Source organism: Macaca fascicularis, chromosome 14 (assembly GCF_037993035.2).
Source record: "Macaca fascicularis isolate 582-1 chromosome 14, T2T-MFA8v1.1".
Classification (NCBI taxonomy): Eukaryota; Metazoa; Chordata; class Mammalia; order Primates; family Cercopithecidae; genus Macaca; species Macaca fascicularis.
In genome coordinates this window covers 36,019,822-36,040,173 of record NC_088388.1, presented here as the reverse complement: position 1 = coordinate 36,040,173, position 20,352 = coordinate 36,019,822, and the positions used below count along the sequence as shown (strand labels likewise).

General features: G+C 33.6%; 1 non-coding gene across 1 annotated transcript; it reads left to right on the top strand.

The window, feature by feature from the left end:
• Positions 1-18,557: 18,557 nt before the first annotated feature.
• On the top strand, positions 18,558-18,664 carry LOC123569005 (U6 spliceosomal RNA). Its single transcript, XR_006692537.2, has one exon. It is a non-coding gene; the product is annotated as a U6 spliceosomal RNA (small nuclear RNA).
• The last annotated feature ends 1,688 nt before the right edge of the window (positions 18,665-20,352 follow it).

Here is a 20,352-nt window from a genome sequence, read left to right as displayed (position 1 = left end):
AAAATAAAGGATGCTTCATAGAAAAAATGGCAAGAAATTCAATATATAGATAGTTAGATTTAAGAGCCATTTGATTAATAAACTATTATTGGTTAATATGAGAGAAGCACTTGTATTTTAGGCAACATTTTATAATAGAATTTTGTCCTTGCTAATCTTAAACTTGATTGACTTATACTAAATAGTCACCTCCTTGGTTCAATTTTAATATCATAAATTGTAGGCAAATAAAACTTCCTTATAATTTTACTAATATTAAATAAATTATGTATTTAAAGCATCAAGCTGAATACTTGATACCTGTATGTGCCCAATTATCATAGCTCCCTCTATAACATTCAGAGCAACTCTGGAGTAACATCACTTTAAGATAGATATTGAATGCTAAAATAATTCCATAGTACATTAAGCAGTGAGAAAATCTAAAACAGTAAGGGAAATTACTGACTCTTCCTGGGCTCCAGTGTTTTCTTCTATAGTGGCCTAAACACCCCTTCCTGGGGTTCTGAGACCATCATACAGGACTGTGACAATGACAATAAATCATCCCCCAAGCTGCTGCAATTTCATTTGGGGGATACTTCCAGATGCAGTTATTATCTACATGTTGCACAGTGAGGAAAATGCAGAGCAAATGTAATGTGACCATATTTTAGTCAGAGCTTCTCAGATCTTTCCAGTCCCAAATACAGAGACCCAGAGCAATCTATGGAACCATAATTACATGGATGCTCTTCTGAACTTATCACTTTAAGGAGCTTTCTGAGAACCCCCTTGAGTGTTCTTAGGATATAAGGTGTGTTTACAGATGCAAAGAGGAGCTGAGGCCCTTATCATTTCTGTGGCCTCATGTAAGCCACTCAGCTTCTCCAAGTCTCATTTGGACACCTGAAACAAAATTTCGTGTCCTACATGGTGCAAAGGGTCATGAAGGCCTAATGGGATAAGGGATCTAAAAATGCTGTATGGAAAACAACACGCAATACTCTTTATAACACAAACTAGGATTGTTATCTCCAGAGGCAAAGAGATTACATAGTTAAAGGCTTTTAAATAATGTTAAGAAATGATGACCTTGCAAACATAGCCAATAGGGAACTAACTAATGGGGACAGCAAATGAAGTTGCAGAGAGTGATAAGGATATAATTGAAAACCTTTGGAAAACATAAACTCTGTTTTGGGTACTTATCTGTTGGCATCTTACCTTGTTCTTTGTGTTGTTTGGATTCAGATGCTGGATGCTTGATTTTGATGTTTTACTATGCTACTGCCTCCATCTGTACCTGTCTGGGAGAAAAGCAATTAATAGTGAAAATGAGACAGAAGAAGAAAGGAAAGAGAAATGGGGAACCGAGTTCTGCATAGTGCTTAGCGCTACAAGGTCCCAGCATAAGAGGTCCACCCTGACCTTATCCATTGTTATATTTTAGATCCTAGGAACCAATGATCATTTAATCAAAAACATGTCTCTCATAGTGAGGGAAATTAAATTCTTTTTGCCCAGTGGAAAATTTACATGTTTATTGGTTATATTCTAGGATGATATTTATTATTCACTGAAAGTTTCAAGGGCAAACAAACACACTAGAAATTTTGGAAAGACTCAAGAAACTATAAAATATTACCCCTTGACAGAACAGTATTTTATAATGATATTTTGTCTGGTGGGCATGGCTGTCTGTATAACACGAAGATTAAACCTTGGCTGGCAGTGAATTTTTATGTATTACCAAGGTCAGAAGCATAAAAGGCCATTCTAAAGAAAGTAGTGTCTGCATAAAGTAGTTCATGCACAAAATGCTTGTGGATGTTGAGTTGAAATGGGAATAAGAATAGCCAAGTACAGGGGCTTCTGGAAAGGTAAAAGATTACAGATGTTGTCATGGGAAATATCCACAGAAGATGAAAGGCTACTTTCACAAGAAGCTAGCCACGCAGAAAGTGAATTCTTAGAAATTGCTATGGGAGCCCTAAGCAGTGACATTTTCATTCAATTGCCATATAGCTTCAATAATTCTCAGATTACCACTGACTTATTAGCAGAATAACCCCAAGGTAATTGATCATCTCTTTTTTTTTTTTTTTTTTGAGACGGAGTCTCGCTGTGTCTCCCAGGCTGGAGTGCAGTGGCGTGATCTCGGCTCACTGCAAGCTCCGCCTCCCGGGTTCACGCCATTCTCCCGCCTCAGCCTCCCAAGTAGCTGGAACTACAGGCGCCCACAACCGCGCCCGGCTAGTTTTTTGTATTTTTAGTAGAGACGGGGTTTCACCATGTTAGCCAGGATAGTCTTGATCTCCTGACCTCGTGATCCACCCGCCTCGGCCTCCCAAAGTGCTGGGATTACAGGCTTGAGCCACCGCGCCCGGCCGGTAATTGATCATCTCTTATAAATGCATGATGTATCTGTAAAGGGCCACAATTAAAGAAACTTTCCCAATGTACAGGTGAAGAAACAAAGTTCAGAGAAGTCTTAGAGCAAACAGGTGTAGATCCTAGCAAGAGTGCAGATCCAAGCCACTTGTGCTCCAAAGTCAATTCTCTTAATCAGCTTACTATAGTATACAAGTTCCTATTAATAATGAAGTGTGAAACAAGTGGGAACAGAAGGTTGTGGAACCGGGGAAGTTACCCAAATTTTCTTGAGCTTAGTGTCTTTATTTTTTGAAAGAAATTAATATTAATACCCAAGGCCATAACACTCAATAATGACAGGAAAAATACTTTTCCCACTTTTGTTCTAGCATTATACAAATATTAACAGATAATACTTTATTTATAGTATCTGAAATGTCGACATTCAATAAATTTTACCAACTTGACTCAAGTATCTGCAAATGCTTGTTTTGAGGCATGAATGGATTAATCCCAAACAGGACAAGGACTATGCTAAGAATTAGGAAGAAACAAAACAAACAGGACATGGTATATTAGAAGATAAATAGAGTTGGGGTAGTAGTGAAGACAAGGGATGCATACCCCCATAAAATGTTGTTACTCTCAATACTAAATTCTTGTCTAAGAGGAAGGAAATCAAAACTGTCAGAAAAATTTTAGTGCCTTAAGACCTTAAAAAAAGATGTAAATCACCTAAGTAAAATATGAATGAAAGAAGTATTATATTGTTCGACATGTATAAAAAATAACAATGTTTTATTCATATATTTCTTCAATCACTTTATTTGTGTTAATTTGCCTAAAGTGTGCTTGGAAACAAGAATGAAAAAAACAAATGTGATTCTTTTCCTAATTGAGTTTATATTTTCATGCAAGATATAGACAAGAAAATAAATACCATATTTATAATTTATGATTGTGCTAAGTGCTATGAAACACCAAAGAGACAGATCTAAGCATGATTGATACCTTAATATGTTTACAAGTTGATTTTGTAGACATAAGACCTGATGGCTATAATAGTCATAGAATCATTGCCAATTATTGGCTATAATTAGACTCCTGCTACAAAAGGGCAACTTAACATCCTTAACTTCTTTTGACAAGGTTCAACTTTTGTTCTTAAAATAATAAAAGGGTTTATTTTCCCTGGAGTCAGTTATTCTGAGCACTACAGAGTTCAACTGTAGTTTAAGATGCCAACATGATACATTTTGACTGGGAAAATATGGCAAAGCATGATTTCTAAGAATTAATTATATCATCCAAAATACATGATAGCAGGGTTTGCTGGTACAAAAATCATATCTTAAAAGAATCCATATGACAAGCATAACATAAAGATACCATATTATGCTTAACATGTGTATAATACAAACAGAAGGCAATGATGGTGCATCAAACAATTTAAAGAATTAGCAGATAGCCTAAAAAGCTTGAGTAAATCATCGTATTTCATTGAGTCTCATTTTTCTCATCTGAAAAATAAACGTTGGTAATTAAAGTTGGGAACAAATGTTTCTTTGCTAATTTTGATGTTTCCTTGCAGGTGATGAGAACACAATTAGGGTAACATTCCTAGCTTCTTTCTACCCTTTTACTTGTTCTGCTCCAGAAAAATTGGAATAGTGTGATTTGAATGGTAAATTTATGGAGAATAACATGAATGCGCTCTGTTCAGCACCTCTCTTTTCTTTTTAGGAAGAAGCTGTAAAAGGGCCAGGTCTTCCCTTAGAGGCCCCACTGAAGAGCTGATTGCCAGGGGCGGGCAAGTCTGTCAGTGTTAAGAAGCTGGATGATATTCTTAGATGACTATAATTAGGCGATAAGGCAATAACATGCTGATCTGCTTAGAATTTTGTTTCATTTTTCAATTAGTTCAGACACTCATGTGGAAAACAAGTTTTATTTAAACCGTCAGCAATAATAATTTGTGACTTACACATTCTGTTGTGAAAATCAAACATAGTGATGAATTTGAAATGGATGTATAAATTCAAATCTCTACATAATCTTGTGCATTTTTTTTTTCATTCAAGCAATATACCTTATAACTAAAACTCAGCTCTCAAAAAGTAGAAGTAAGTGTGGAAGGACAGAATCAAGGCTCAGGAATTTTCCAGCACTATTAGCGTATTCCTAAAATTCCTGAGCTTCAGGCAAAGCTGTTTCTATTGATCCACATGAGGCTTATTTTCATCTCTCAGATAATTGTCTCTGTTTTGAGTTGGATTGTGTCACTCAAAAAAAACTGTGTTGGAGTCCTAATGCCTGGTGCCTGTCAATATGATATTTTCTGAAAATAGAGTCTTTATAGATGTAGTCAAATTAAGATGAAGTCCTATTGGAGTATGGGGGGCCCTTAACACAATATGAATGGTGCCCTTGTGAGAGATAAAATGCATACAGTCACACAGAAGTGAGATGGCCCTGTGATGTACGTAGAAGCAGTTAGCGGAGAGATGCATCTAGAAATCAAGGAACAACAAAGATTGATGGTAAACACCAGAAGTTAAAACAGGCAAGGGAAGATTCTTTCCTACAGTTCTCAGAGGCAGCATGGCCCTGCCAATGCCTTGACTTCAGACTTCTAGCCTCCAGAAATTCAAGTCAATAAATTACTGTTGCTTGAAACCATCCAGTTTGGGGTACTTTGTTATGGAGGCCCTAGGAAATTAATACAGTGCCCACACCTAGTGGCAGAAAAACCTGGGTATCATTTTTACTGCTCCACTGAAAAGACCAGTACTCCTTGACCTCAGAGAACATTGGAAAGACTATGTCCCAGTTGGTCCTTCTTCTTCAGATGCTGTTGAGCCCAGGACTGTAAATAGTAGTTCCCAAACCAATGTTGGCAAAGCAGTGTTTTGCCCAGAAGCTCCGCAAATGGAAGAGTCATGGATGGGCAAGTGGATGACTCAGTAGAGTATATATGTGCTGACTCCCAAATGCTGGAGAGACTCAAAAGTAATCTTAAAAATTAAGTTCATTTTTTTTTTAGTATGAAGTAGTTGTGTTTTTGTGATTTACCAAATTAATTCCCAGATCTGAAGCTCCAATGCTTGAAAAACCATGTGGATTTAATAGCTACTGGATCTACAGTGTCTTCCAGTACATATACTCCTAATCTCTCAGCTTAACTTCTAGGACTTAATGTCTCTAAAACCTTGGACCCCATGCCGCAGACATGAGTCTTGGCCACTTTTATTCTGACTAGTCTCTTGATCCCAATAGTATGTCTATTTTTATCTTCCTATGTACAGCTGATGATGTTTCTGCAATATAAAAATCTCCCTGCTCCTATTTGCCCATCAAAATTCAACCTTTCAAGTCTTAACTTATAATCCACTTCTACTGCAAACACCCTGCCAGTGACTGTAATCAAGACCAACCATTCCACTACCTTATATTCCTTTCTGGTACTATTGTGTTGGTGGATTGTGTGTGTGTGAGAGAGAGAGAGAGGGGGAGAGAGAGGGTGGGGGGGAGAGAGAGGGGGAGAGAGAGAGGGAGGGAGAGAGAGAGAGAGAGGGAGAGAGAGAGAGAGGGAGAGAGAGAGGGAGAGAGGGAGAGAGAGAGAGAGGGGATTGTGGGGAGTGGATAGAAAGTGGTAGCCTTGTCTTTCAACAGGATTTTTTAGCTCCTTCAAGTTATACATTACCTAGTTTTCATAATTTTATTATTCTCTTCACTACATACCACAGTGAAGTGTTTACTAGTTGATCAATACAATTTTAACTTGACTTTATGACACAGAAGTCTAGTGCTATTGTAATTTTTTTTAAAGCAACTAAGTTGTGGATGCAGAATCTGCGCAAATCATGGAATTCCATTATTTCAACGAATATATGTAAATCTTGGTCAGTCTTAGGTGACACAGAAGAGTAAAGAGGAATTACTATTTATTGAATTATGTTTCAGATACTGTGCTAAGAAATTTACACAGACAATCTCTCTTAATCCTCAGAGTAACTCATTGAGTTCAGGGTCATTATTTCCAAGTTTACAATTAGAAAATTGAGAATCAGAGAGCTTCATGAAGAAACAAGATTAAGCAAAAGGCCCTTGCATAACACTATGCCCTCTCTTCTCTTTCATCATTATATCTTAAGACATTTTAAGGAGCAGAACAAGAACACCTGTGTGTCCTACATAGGGATCAACCAGCATGGTGGCTCACACCTGTAACCCAAGCACTTTTAAAGGCTGAGGAAGGAGGACTGCTTGAGGTCTGGAGTTCAAAACCAGCTTGGAAATATAGAAAGACCTCATCTCTACAAAAAAGATATAGACATTAAAAATAAATAAATAAAAATAAATGGACATGCAAACCACCATATGTCTATGCCTAGTTCTTGGTGACATGAAACATATCACTTCAAAGGATGAGTTCCATATAGTACATCTGATTCATGGAAAGCATTAGAAAAAAAGAAAAAAACCTTCTTTGAAGGAAAAGCATCTGCTGTTGAAGTCACTTCAAAGACATTTTAAATAATTGGTTTTATTCTTGAGGATTGTGATTAAAAAAAAAGCATTTAACTATTAACCTGCAAATTGACCTTTGTGATCTTGGAAAAGACAGGCTAATTATTTCTGAATGTTAGATTTTCTCTCACATTTCCAAAAAGAAGAATGAATGAATGACTAGAACAGTAGAAGAATCGTAGATGTTCCTCATCAGAGTTGCTGATGACTTAGGGTCAGTGGCAGCCCCAGACATCAGCATAGTACGTAGGTGAAAGAATTCATTAAAATACATTCCTTTTCAGTACAGTGATTAGGATGCATATCAAACATATATAAAGGAATATATAAACATTTTACTTTTAAGTATGACCAAGTATAGTGGTTAAAAAGAGAGATGCTGCAGCTAATCTGATATTTTCTAACTCTGTCTCTACTTCTTAAAAGCTGTATGACCTAGGTCAAATTACCAAACTTCTATGGGCTTCAGTTTCTTCATTCCTACTATGAGGATAATTATAGTACCTACTTTATAGAGCTATTATGGTAAAGAAGTTCATATGTATAAAGTTCTTACAATAGTGATTATAAGTGCTATGTTTGTGTTTTATATAAAATGAATTCCCAATAAAATTATTTATCATAAAAAAATCATTTTCTTGGGAATATTTGAATCCAAATGTACATTTTATTTTTCCTTTGGAGACAGCTATTTTGCTCAAGGTCACACAGATAAAACATAGGCGGAGTGAGGGCTAGAATTTCTGACTCTTCATGGCTATTCCAGATCTTTTCCCAAGTCATGTTTCATGCTCAACATTTGTTAGCCACAAAAGTATGCCATTAGCACTACTCTTTTTCCTGTCAGACTGAGAGATTCTCAGTCTCCTAACTTGACTAGAGACTGTACTAGTAAACTTCTTGACCTTCAAACCCTTTCTAGCTCTAGAGCAAGCTTGTCCAACCCATGGCCCCTGGGCTGTATGCACGGCTCTGAATGTGGCCCAACATAAATTCATAAATTTTAAAAAACATTATGAGAATTTTTTGCAATTTTTTTAGCTCATCAGGTATCATTTATGTTAGTGAATTTTATGTGTGGCCCAAGACAATTCTTCTTCTTCCAGTGTAGCCCAGGGAAGTCAAAAGATTGGACACCCCTGCTTCAGAGGCTAAGAACAAGGAGAACAATATTCTTCAGAGCTTTTGAGTTAAGGAAATATTTCTACAGGCCCTGACCTAATTGTTTACTGCACTGAGGCATCAAATGAATCTCTTCTTCCTATGCACCCCCGATCACAAAATGTCTTATCTAACAAAAGTACTGATGGTGAATGGGACAGGGCAAGTAGATTACCATCAGATGAGTGGCATAGGTAGCAAATGACAGGGGTGTTGGGGTTGGGGAGGGTGTAGCAGAGTTCACTGAAGAAGAAAGAAGTAGAAGGCAGCCTCTGGAGCAAAAGAAAGTGACAATGTACATGGTGCCTTGATATAATTTGAATGTGGTTTCTCCTACCTTAGGCATAATATTAATTGGGAATGAACAGAAATGATGGAAGGGCAAGAAGGATGAAGAGAAGTTGGAAGCCATTGCTTATTAGTACTATGTGCAGGTCCTGTGCCAGCATTTTCTTCACAATAATTCTGTGAGGCAGCTGTTTTTAACCCACTTTCTGGGGAAACTGGGCCTAAAATTGGTTTTAAAACTTGCTCATCCGGTTAACAAGAATTAGAGCTGGAATTGAAATACAGGGCTGTTCTATGGAGTTCAAAGTCCTTTGGCCACAATGCCTGACTCTCCAATATAATAACCCATTTTGTTTTCTTCTACTTGCTGAACCCAGTTGAATGAATTCTCACTGTGGAACACTTTTTTCTGATTGCTCTCACTGCCAAAAACCCATCACCCTGTATTAGAAGGTTCTTGACTATGTGTCAAAAAGAGAAATTGCTCTTCTTTGGTAAACTATTTTTAGCACAGATTATCTGACTAGCAGGTTTATCTTAAGTGATGCTGGCACTATTCATGGGCCCTGGACTACTACTAAAAATACAAATGCTAATTGTGCTGACAGCACTCAGCACAAGTTTGGCTTTCAGCTCATTCTAATTGAAAGGCTTAGGCTTTGTTTCATGTAAATGTGCATGAACTAGATGATTTTCTTAAATTCTCAGCCTTACCATCATACTCTGCTATATTTAGCATGTTTGATTCCCTGAATAACACAGTAGCCTGAAAACTGATTTCATCCATATTTATTGAAAAGAGAGAAAGAGGTCATCAAGTAGAACATTAGAATGGACTTTGGAGGCTCAGTTATACTGAGACATATCCTGTGGTACTTGGTTCAGAATGTGGTACTTTGTACAAAAGAATCATGAAAGAAAGAAAATGATTTCTCATATTTGGAGCTCTCCAAGTGACCCAAATGACCCCAAACACAAGAAGAATGGTATTCTTGGCTGAAAATGAAGACATTCACATTCCTAATTACAATTTTTATAACCAAAACAAGCGTTATTGCTACTGATAGATGTAGTCAGAACATGAATATCAGCATAGATCCATAGATTTTAATATATAACCAAGAAGTTTTTCTTGAATCTTCAACAACTATCAGTTGTTTTTGTTGATGATAGTAGTTAAGAGTTCTTTAAAGTAATGGTCTTGTAAATAATGTATTGTGCTTTTGTGGGTTGTTTTGTGTGTTGTTTGTGTGGATATATTTTCTGTTCTTCTGTAATTACTGTCTCTCCTCTGAGGCACCAAAAGATGTCATTTATTAATTGACAGTAGTTAGTACTGAATATAAGCACAATACAGTGAAGGATACAAGAAAAAGAAAGTTAGCTTCCAAATCATTTCTGGCTCTGTCACTTCTTAGGAAACAAATGACTTTCAGCAAGTGATTTATCTCTGTAAGCAGCAACTTCCTCAACTGGTAAGAAAATAAATAGAAAAGATATTAGAAACAGTCCTACTTAAAAGGAAGTTTGTGGCAAGTAAATAATATTAGTGGGAGTCAACACAGTGCAAGGCACATAGCAAATGCTCAAGCAATGGTATTTTAAAAAAATAATTATTATGTACAATAGTAAAAAAGGAGCAACTTTTAGTTATGTTTCATTTTATTTTTTTTGTAAAATAAATTAGATATATAAATGTTTTTCCTTTGTTATGATAGCTTTAGATATATTTTTTTCTGTTTATTGTTTCTGTTTACAAAACATACTTATTTTATGACATTTGCATACTGCCTTTTAAATTTAGCATAATTGTGTCATAAGTACATTTACATAGTATTATGTGCTGTGTATTTACATTGTGTTCCACTCAGTACAGATAGTGTATTACCTTTTGGTCCCTGGATGTGATGAACAAATTATGAAAGTTGGAAATCCCAGTGCTTCACTCATTCCTCACTCAACACTAGATCCTACTAGTTTTAAAATCTGTCCACTTATCTATCTTTACTGCTGTGTTCCTCATTTAGGCCATATTCACCCCCTTTATATTTAACTTGAAGATAGTAACAGCTGCATTACTGAACTTCCTGTTTCAGAGCTTGCCTTCCTTTGTTTCAATCACCCCTCACTTTGTAAACAAAGTAATGTAATTTCAAATATGACTACTTTTCTTGTTTTTCAAAGGCTTTTCATTTTCAACCTCAAGAAATGCATTGAAACACACTGACCTCAAGAAAAGATGCAAACTCCTTGAGATGCTTATGAGGACCTTTAAGAGCTGGTTGTTTTCTTTCTGAATGTATTGTTTCTAAATATAAATGAATGCAATTCTTCACAGAATTCAATTTAAAAAGCACTGGGTAAAATTAATGTAGTTATCATGGAAAGGTAAACATCTTCAGATATTCATGAACATTTCTAAAAATTAAAAAATACTAAAAAGGATGTGCTTTTTGATACTAATGATTACCTTAAATTCAAAACCATATAATAAATGGCTCAGAAATCAATTAATAGGTTGTTTTAACAGAATTCAGAAGCAGCAAAGACAATAAAGTAAATATGAAAACTTAATATGTAACAAGGAGGGCAGTTTAAGTCACAGGAAGCAAGGAAAATTAATAAGTTTTGTTAGAATGACTTCTCACTAGAAAAAAAATTGATTTTGTTGTTCACATAATATAGGAAATGTAAGACTATATACATTAACTATTAAATGTGAAAATAAATAATTAAGACATTTTAAGCCAAAATATAACATTGTAGTCTATAGAAAACAGACTTTTTGTAAAACTTATGAATGGGAGACCTTTTTGTCTTTAACAGTGTACCCAGAATCCAGACATATGTATACATTTTAAGAATATATCTTTAGTGTACAAAAGTCACCTTATAAAAGTTATAAGAAAAATAATAGCAATGGAAAATATTTACAATAAAATATATGGCAAATAAAATTTATTATATTAACTATTTGAAAAATCTCTCCAATTATTTGGAAGAAGACAAATATTTTTATAATAAAATTGTCATTGGATACAAACGGGCAACTAACTGAAGAGGAAGTCATGTCCACAAAATATGTGCAAAGATGTTTAATCTCACTTGTGGTAAAGAAAATTCTAAATAACAGTTTTTAATCGTCTAATGATTTTAACAATTTAAGCAATAATTAAATACATTTATATCAAGTTGGTAATAATTATATAGGGCAGTACTACTCATTGTTGGCAACAGTGTGGGTAAATGTATCTCCAATACATTAATGTTGGAAATGTGAATTGATAAAATATTTTGCTAAAGTACTCTTTTGGTGGCTTGTCAAATGAACATTACAGAAGATAGCAAGTAACAAAACAATCTCATTTATGGTATGTTCTCCTATAGTATATCACAGAAATAATGTAAAATTACACACACACACATACATATGCACACACACATGATTGAAGTTGAAAAATATGGAGAATGAGAAATATATACGTAAGAAATGTTTTAGATAAAATTTAAAAATACTCATTTTATGGAATATGATACAAGCATTAAAAAGAATAAACTAAGCTTTTTGGATGAGAAGAATAATTTACTGTACATGCTTTCCCCTCCTCTAGTAAAAATTCAACTAAGTAATAATAAAGGAATAAGTAGATACAAACCAAAATAAAGACAAAAGAAAGCTGATAAAGGCAAAATGTTTCAACAAATTTCCTCAAGACACCAAGAAGATGAAATACAAATGTTATAAAAGAGATCAGAGAAAGCTACAGCAAAGAATAGAGATAAAGGGGACTTTAAAGGTGAGAGAAGGATGAATATCCTTTCAGAATGCTAGAGAAATCCAGAATGTAAGACTTACACGTACAGGGTTGGTGTGACTGATGCTAGCAGCAGGTAGGTTATATGAAAGCTATGTACAGAATGGATACCATCTTGTCCTTGAAGGAAGAATACATATAGTACGCAACCAGTATTTAGTATGCACAGTATCAGATGAAATATTATATTGAAGCCACGAGAGGGAAAAACAATTGTGAGGGAAAGGATATTTTTGATAAGACAATTGAATCAAGAGTCTTGAGATGATGAAGAAAGGCTGGGTAGACTTAGTAGACTTAGGTACCTGTGAGTAAAGGCAGTTTAGCATCTCAGAGTCCCTCAGAATAAAGGATGTTTCCCTACCTTATTACTCTCATGCTTGGATTGCTGGTTAGTCAGTTTTTCCCATAACGTTTTCATTTTTTATTATGAAATATTGAATGAAAAAGTGAGACTGTCCAAACATTGATAAATTCTGTAATATAAAAGAAAATTCTTTATGAAGCAAAAAAAAAAAAAAAAAAAAAAAAGCCTTGGGAAAGATTAGTTCAAGAACAAGAAAAAGCTTTAAAACATTTACTTAACTTATCCTTAACAATATTTAGATAAGAAATCTATAGAACAAGAAAAGTCACTATGAACAAATAAGTATCCAGAAGCATGAAACAGCTATAAGAAATTTGAAATAAATATTTTTAATTAAAAAAACATGATTTATGAGATAAAAGCCTGTAAATCACTTAAAAATTAAGACAAAAAGAAAAAAAAAGTATATTTGAGAGGAAAGACACAAGAGAGAGGATCAATTTGAAGGTCAAATATCAAAATATGAGGAGTTCCACGAGATCAAGTTTGGAAATACAAATAATTGAAAACTAAATCAAAATATCTTTTTCTTTTTTCAGAAGAAAGGGATGTGCTTCTGCAAAATGAAACAGCAATTCAATGAAGAAGGCGTGGTATTCAAATATCAGTAGTTTCAAACTACAAAGTAATTTGGTAAAATTTTAGAATGTCACATATGTCTTATATCTAATAAATAATCAGATCAGAGTGTACATAAAAATAAATGACTTATCTTGGGGAAAATATGTGTGTGGATGGGAGTAGTTTGGGGAGAAATGGGATTTAAGAAATTTCTGACTCGAAAAAAAAAAGTCTTTTTTTTTGTTTTGTTTTTTGGTTTTTTTTTAACGTGAAGAATAAACCAAACAGCTGATTAGAGTCAGATTAAAAGAAAAGAATATATTTATTTAGAAGGTAGAACTGAAGAAAGTATTCTGAATACAGTTCAGAAAGACAAAATGATAAAAGGGATATTATGGGACATATAAAATATAGTGAGAAGAGGAAACATACGTCTGAGAAGAGCTATTGAACAAAGAGAGACAATGAATCAGAGATAAAATGTGAGTACTTAATAGTTAAAAGTTTTCTGTAATTGACTGAATACAAACCTTCTAAAATCCAGGTATCTCAACAGAGGCCAACACAAGTTTTTAAATAATAATATTTTCACACCGTGATACATTCTAGTGAAACTTCAGAATGCTAAAAGGAATTAAACTATCTTAAAAGTAGCACAAGTGAAAAAGATGCCAACAGAGAAAACTCATAGCTGATTCAGTCAGTGAGAGTGGAAACATTAAATAGAGTGGTGACATCTTGTTTTTGTGAAAATAAATATTAATCTAGATTTGTTATGTTCAGTAAAATTATTTTCTAGATTGAGAAGAAATAATGACATTTTAATACTAAAAGTAAGTACCTGAGAGCTTACATAAACAATAGGTGATATTATATTACAAAAATTTATAAAATGTTCTTGAAGAAAGAATACCAGAAGGAACACATGAGATGAAAAAAATAAGCTTGAACAATAACAACTATAAACTTCTAAGTAAATCTAAGTAAATATTGGCTGCATACTATAATAACAATTTTTAATTTATGGGTTTAGAATTTAGTTTCTTTTTTAAAAAATCAACTTTCTCTAAGTGTGGGGCAAAGGAATCAGATTTAAAGCCTTTTGAGATTCATTTATTGTAAAGGGGATAGGTAATAATATTTATTTAAATTTCATTAAATTATATATATGTAATTTATATATAACACTGCCAGTGTTACTGCTTTACAGATGGGAAAATGTGTATAACTTCTAAATGAGTGGAGAAATAGAGGAGAATACAAGGAAAACAAATCACACTAATCATCACAAATAAATATGAGAGAGAAGCAGGACAAATACAAATAAACTAATTTGCTAGAGAAATAAATCAAAAAATGTTTATCATCAGAACAATGTAAAATTAACTAGTTTTTACAGTTCAGGGACAAAAGTAGACAGACTGGATTAGAAAAATTATCCAAGTACATGCTATTTTAAAAGTCACACCTAAAATAAAGGCTGAACATAAAAGACTAAAAAAATTTTCGATAATTACTACCTGAGATAGTAAGAGAATGTTTTTAAATAAAATTAATAAATACTGAAAAATTAGAATAGCTCTATTAACACAGATAAAAAGACTGAAGGCAAAAACCACCACCAGAGATAAAGAGGGTCACAAAATAATAGCTTTTATTCAGGAGGAAATATATACATTTTAAATATAAATTATAATAACAATTTCAAAACATACAAAGACATGATTGTATTAAAAACACAAATTTGCAAATTACTCATAATTGGGACAAATATTTCAAACATTTATTTTAGTGTGGTTGAGAGATAAAAGTGAACAGTAGTATTTAAAGGATTTAAATAACTTAGATAACAAACTAGCAAAAATATCTAATAATTATATGCAAAACACTGCCTCCAACTGGAAAGTACCCCTTCAGTGCAGGCATAAATGAAACAATTTAAAAAACTGATCATGTTCTAGGCTATAAAGTAAATCTCTACTGATTTTAAAGGGTTGATGTCGTATTCATCACATCCTTTAACCACCTCACAGATAAATTAGAAGTCAATAATGAAAAGAACTTTAAATTGTACATACATTCAGAAAATCCAACAAAAAACCTTCTAAATAATACAGGGGACAAGGAAATTAATAAAAATTAGAACATTTTGGGGATAACGGCAATTATATATATCAAACATGTATGATGTAGTTAAACATGTATGATAACCTTTAATGATTAAATTAGGAAGAAAAGAGAAAGGTTAAAAAAATTGATCTGAGTGTCTAGCTTAAAAAATCAGTTGGAAAAAAAGTAGAGAATGACCACAAATAAAATAAATGTCAGAAAGAAAAGAAAGATAAAAACAAATAGAAACAATGGTACATTTTAGAGAAAAAAAAAAGCCAAGAATTGAAAAACCTAAGAAAGTTTTAAAAATTGGCAAAATTAATCAAGAAAACAGAAGGTACACATAAACAATAATACAAATAGAGTCAAGATATACACATATATGAAGCAGGCATTTATATCTTGATAATAAGATAATAGAGAATAATATGAAAAGGTTCATGACAACAGATTTGAAATTTAGATGAAATAGCAAATTCCAAAGAAAATGAATCACAAGAAAATAGGAAATATAATACTTCAGATACTACATATGTGGTTAAAGAAAAGTAAAAGTATCATTAACATAAATTTTAGAATTATAGCTTCCTTGGTTTGAGGAGAAGGGGCTGTATTAGGGAAGAGGCATTCTTAAACTATGCGGAGGTACATGCTTATTCCTTTTGCACATATTCCTTAAAGAGTGTACCAAATTAGATATGCACTCTTTAGTATGTCATATGTATTTTAAAACAACAAAATAAAATACAGAAAAAGAAAGTGCAAGCACTATATATGTGTGCATATGTTTAGAGGAAGAGCAGAAAGATATTCATCTGGTCTGAATAGTTGATTACATCACTGGAGTCGAGACAGTGGGAAGAAAGTGAGGGTATATTATTTTTTTACTCTTCCTTTCTTTAGAATATTTTTCAATTAAACATGTTTATTTTAAAAATTAAATGAAATAAAAATGTGTTACTTTTATTATGAAAATTGTAATACAGAATAATAAACTATGCTATTACAAAGCAATATTTTGTTTCATGTTTTCTGTTTTTAAATTTTATAAAAATTTAATGGTGTGGTATGTTTTCTCCTGTGTTTTACCTTTTTAAAGATTATTATGCTTTTGAGATTTATCAGTGCTGATGCGTGTAGCAAAAATTCCCTCATTTTTGCTGTTGTGTGACATTCAATTTTATGAATATACCACAAAAAATTTAAATTATCTACCCCAGTTTTTCACTCCAGGTTCCTCACTTTCAGTAAAAAATTCCATGTTCTAACCATAGTGAATTACTTTTAACTTCAGTAATTCTGTGTGGGATGACTGATATTTTTATCGGTCAAATATGGTTAAATATCACTCATTTCATATAATTTGGCCCAAATTATATAGTACTGTCTAGAATTTATCTGAAATTTAGCTAAACTATATGCTTAGAGCAGGGTTCGCCAACCCTGGGGCTGTGGACCGGTACCAGTCCATGGCCTGTTAGGAACCAGGTCACATGCAGGAGAACAGTGAGCCAGCTAGCATTTTTGCCTGAGCTCTGCCTTGTGTCAGATGAGCCATTAGATTCTTATAAGAGTGCAAACCCTATTGTGAACTGCACATATGAAGGATCTAGGTTTCACACTACTTATGAGAATCTAATGTCTAATAATACCTGATGATCTGAAGTGGAACAGTGTCATCCCAAAACTATACCACCTGCCCACCATCCCCACTTTGCCCCCATTGGGAAGAATTGTCTTCTACAAAACCGGTCCGTGGTGCCCAAAAGGTTGGGGACTGCTGGATTAAAGGGTAAAAATTGTGTGTCTACATTTTCCTTAAATCTCCAGTGCCTAACTCAGTCTTTTATATATAAAAAGAACTAAATACATGTCCTGAAATAATTAGTATTTTAATTACTTTAGAATAACTGCCTTTTCTAATTGTTTCAAAAATGAGCTCATTTCCCCCCGTATTTTACATTAACTTTCAAGAAAAAAAGTAAAAATTGAAATGTATTCTTTAGTCATAAATTACCAATAAATATTACTTACATTATTTATCTACAGTACAATGCAACATATTTTGTGCTATATTCACATAAGAAAATATTATGTAACATTGACATTTGAAATATTGCCACACTTCTAACACTGGTTAATCTACCTTCTATTTAAGTAAATGATATTACAATCATGACAAAAAGTCCGTCATCTTTAAAATGCATCATTTCCTTCTCATTAAAGCATCTTGATTGTCATGGGCAAAAGAAACCATAGCCTTAATCTTGTAATAATAATTTTCTTGTCTTAAGATTTTTAGACTATATTGTCTAGTTTTGCTAATTTTTCAAAATTTTATAAATGGGCTCATTCTTTATGCATTTACTTGTGTATTACTTTCCATTCAATGTTATGATTTAATATTATGCTGTTTCAGTTATGTCTAAAGTATAGGTGCGTGAATACAGACTTCATTCTAGGTGCTTGATCCTAACATTGATTTATTGATTCATTCATTCATCAAAAAGTTACTGAGTATCAACTAAATCTGAGCTATGAAGAACTTTATACAAATAATATTAAAAACTTAAGGGTGACAGATAAATTCCCAGTTTAATGTTTTAGTGACTACATTATAGTCACCAAAACTGAAATAAAGAAAAATAGAAAATCTGAATCACTGAAAAAAATGTATTAGTAGTGAAAAAACTTTTCATAAGTAAACAACACAATTAGATGATTTAGTTCCCTAAATAGTGAAGGAACAAGTACTTCTAAAAAATACTTCTAATGAATACTTTATAAAATAGGAAACATTCACCTACTCACTTTATGAATATTCATATAACAGATCCCAACTTTATAAAGCAAAATATGTCATTTAGAGATCATTTAGGAATCTGAATATCAGAGAAGTCATATTACTTTCCAAATTTTAACATTAAGTATTAATGCAACGAACCACATCATATACTTCCTTCTCCAGAAGAGTTAAAATGTATTATAAATAAAAGAAAATTAACTTAAAGATATTTGAAAATCTGTCATCAATTTTTGCAAGAAATGCCTCTACTATCTAGTTGAGATTTATCAAGTCAATGAGCTTGGAAGTTAACAGAAATTGAATAGATATTGTGTATGCAATAAATCAATCAAAATGCAGAAACTCTACACAGGCAAAGTTAAAGAAGGGAGATGGAAAAAAGTAAGATTCTTGGTTGTTTGTCCCTCAAAAATTTTAAAATTGGCCAGCTGTGGTGACTCTCACCTGTAATCCCAGCACTTTGGGAGGCCGAGGCGGGCGGATCATGAGGTCAGGAGATCGAGACTATCCTGGCTAACACGGTAAAACCCCATCTCTACTAAAAATTCAAAAAATTAGCCGGGTGCTCGCTTCGGCAGCACATATACTAAAATTGGAACGATACAGAGAAGGTTAGCATGGCCCCTGCGCAAGGATGACACGCAAATTCGTGAAGCGTTCCATATTTAAAAAAAAAAAAAAAAAATTAGCCGGGCGTAGTGGCAGGTGGCTGTAGTCCCAGCTACTCTGGAGGCTGAGGCAGGAGAATGGCATGAACCTGGGAGGTGGATTTTGCAGTGAGTCAAGATTGCACCACTGCACTCCAGCCTGGGTGACACAGTGAGACTCCATCTCAAAAAAAAAAAAAAAAAAAAAAAAAAAATTTAAAGTTATATATAGAAAGAAACTACTGAAAATGTAGCAAATAATACCACATAATGAATGATACAGATAATGAGAGTCAGGGAAATTTCACAGGGATGAAAAATTCCTGTGGGCTGGCTGGGACCATTTAGTCTTCACAGAAGACGTGAGGCATTGGTAGGTAAGCAAAGTCCACATTACTAATGTGGACACGGAATTGAAATGACAACCTAGTTACTGAAGCTTACTTGGTATTCACGGTATCCTATTTTTTCAGATTTATGGTATGGACTTTTAATTTTAAGAGAGATCTACTCTCTTAAAAAAATTTAAGTGTAAAATATGGTGTTGTTAAACATAGGCACGATGCAGGACAGCACAATGTTTAGAACTCATTCATTTTGCGTAGCTGAAATATACTCACCCATTGAATAGCAACTCCTCATTTCCCCATTGCCCCCAGCCTCTGGAAATCATCATTCTACTCTCTGCTTCTATGAGTTTGACTCTTTTAAATACCCCGTATAAGTGGAATTATATAGTATTTGTCTTTCTGTGACAGGTTTATTTCATTTAACCTAATGTCCTGGAGATGCGTCCAAGTTGTGTCATGTGTCAGGATTTCCTTCTATTTTTTAAGGCTGAGTAGCATTCATCATATGTATATACCACATTTTCTTTATTCATCCATCTATGAACATTTAGGTTGCTTTCACATCTTGGCTATTGTAAATAATGCTGGAATGAACATAGAGGTGCACGTATCTATCTCTTCAATATACTGAATTCAATTTTTTTTTTTTTTTTTTTTTTTTCTCCTGAGGTGGAGCCTCACTTTGTTACCCAGGCTAGAGTGCAGTGGTGTGATCTCAGCTCACTGTAACCTCTGCCCCTCAGGTTCAAGCGATTCTCCTACCTCAGCCTCCAGAGTGGCTGTGACTATAGGCGTGTGCCACCACGCCTGACTAATTTTTTGCATTTTTTTTATTGGTTACTTTTCAGTTGTATTCATAATAGCTTTACAATGGAATTTAAACCCCTTTTAAAAATTCTTCAAGCATTTTAGGGTATATTACACTACTGGGAAATTTCAGCAGTGTAAACATCTGGCAGTTAGAATATACAGTCGGATAGAGCATCAATTTTAATCAGTTTCTCAATGAACATCTTCTCATGTAAATATTGAGATACTGAGATAAATTTAAACCATGTAGATTAGGAAAAATCCTCAGGAAATTCTGACATTAAATCACTTGTAATTATGTAAAAACAAAGAAACAGAAATTAACTTAATTGCTAAATATACATCAGTACATCAGATACAGTGGATCATTAATACTTTGATATTTAACATTCACATGTTTGCATATGTCTATAAAGCTATGTGACAGCTTGATACATAGTGCTGTCACTATCTTTCTCCCTCTGTCTCTCATTTTCACCAAAATATTAAATCATCTGCATATAGTTATTTTATATTTTTACAGAAATTAGGTCTTGCTCTGTCACCCTGG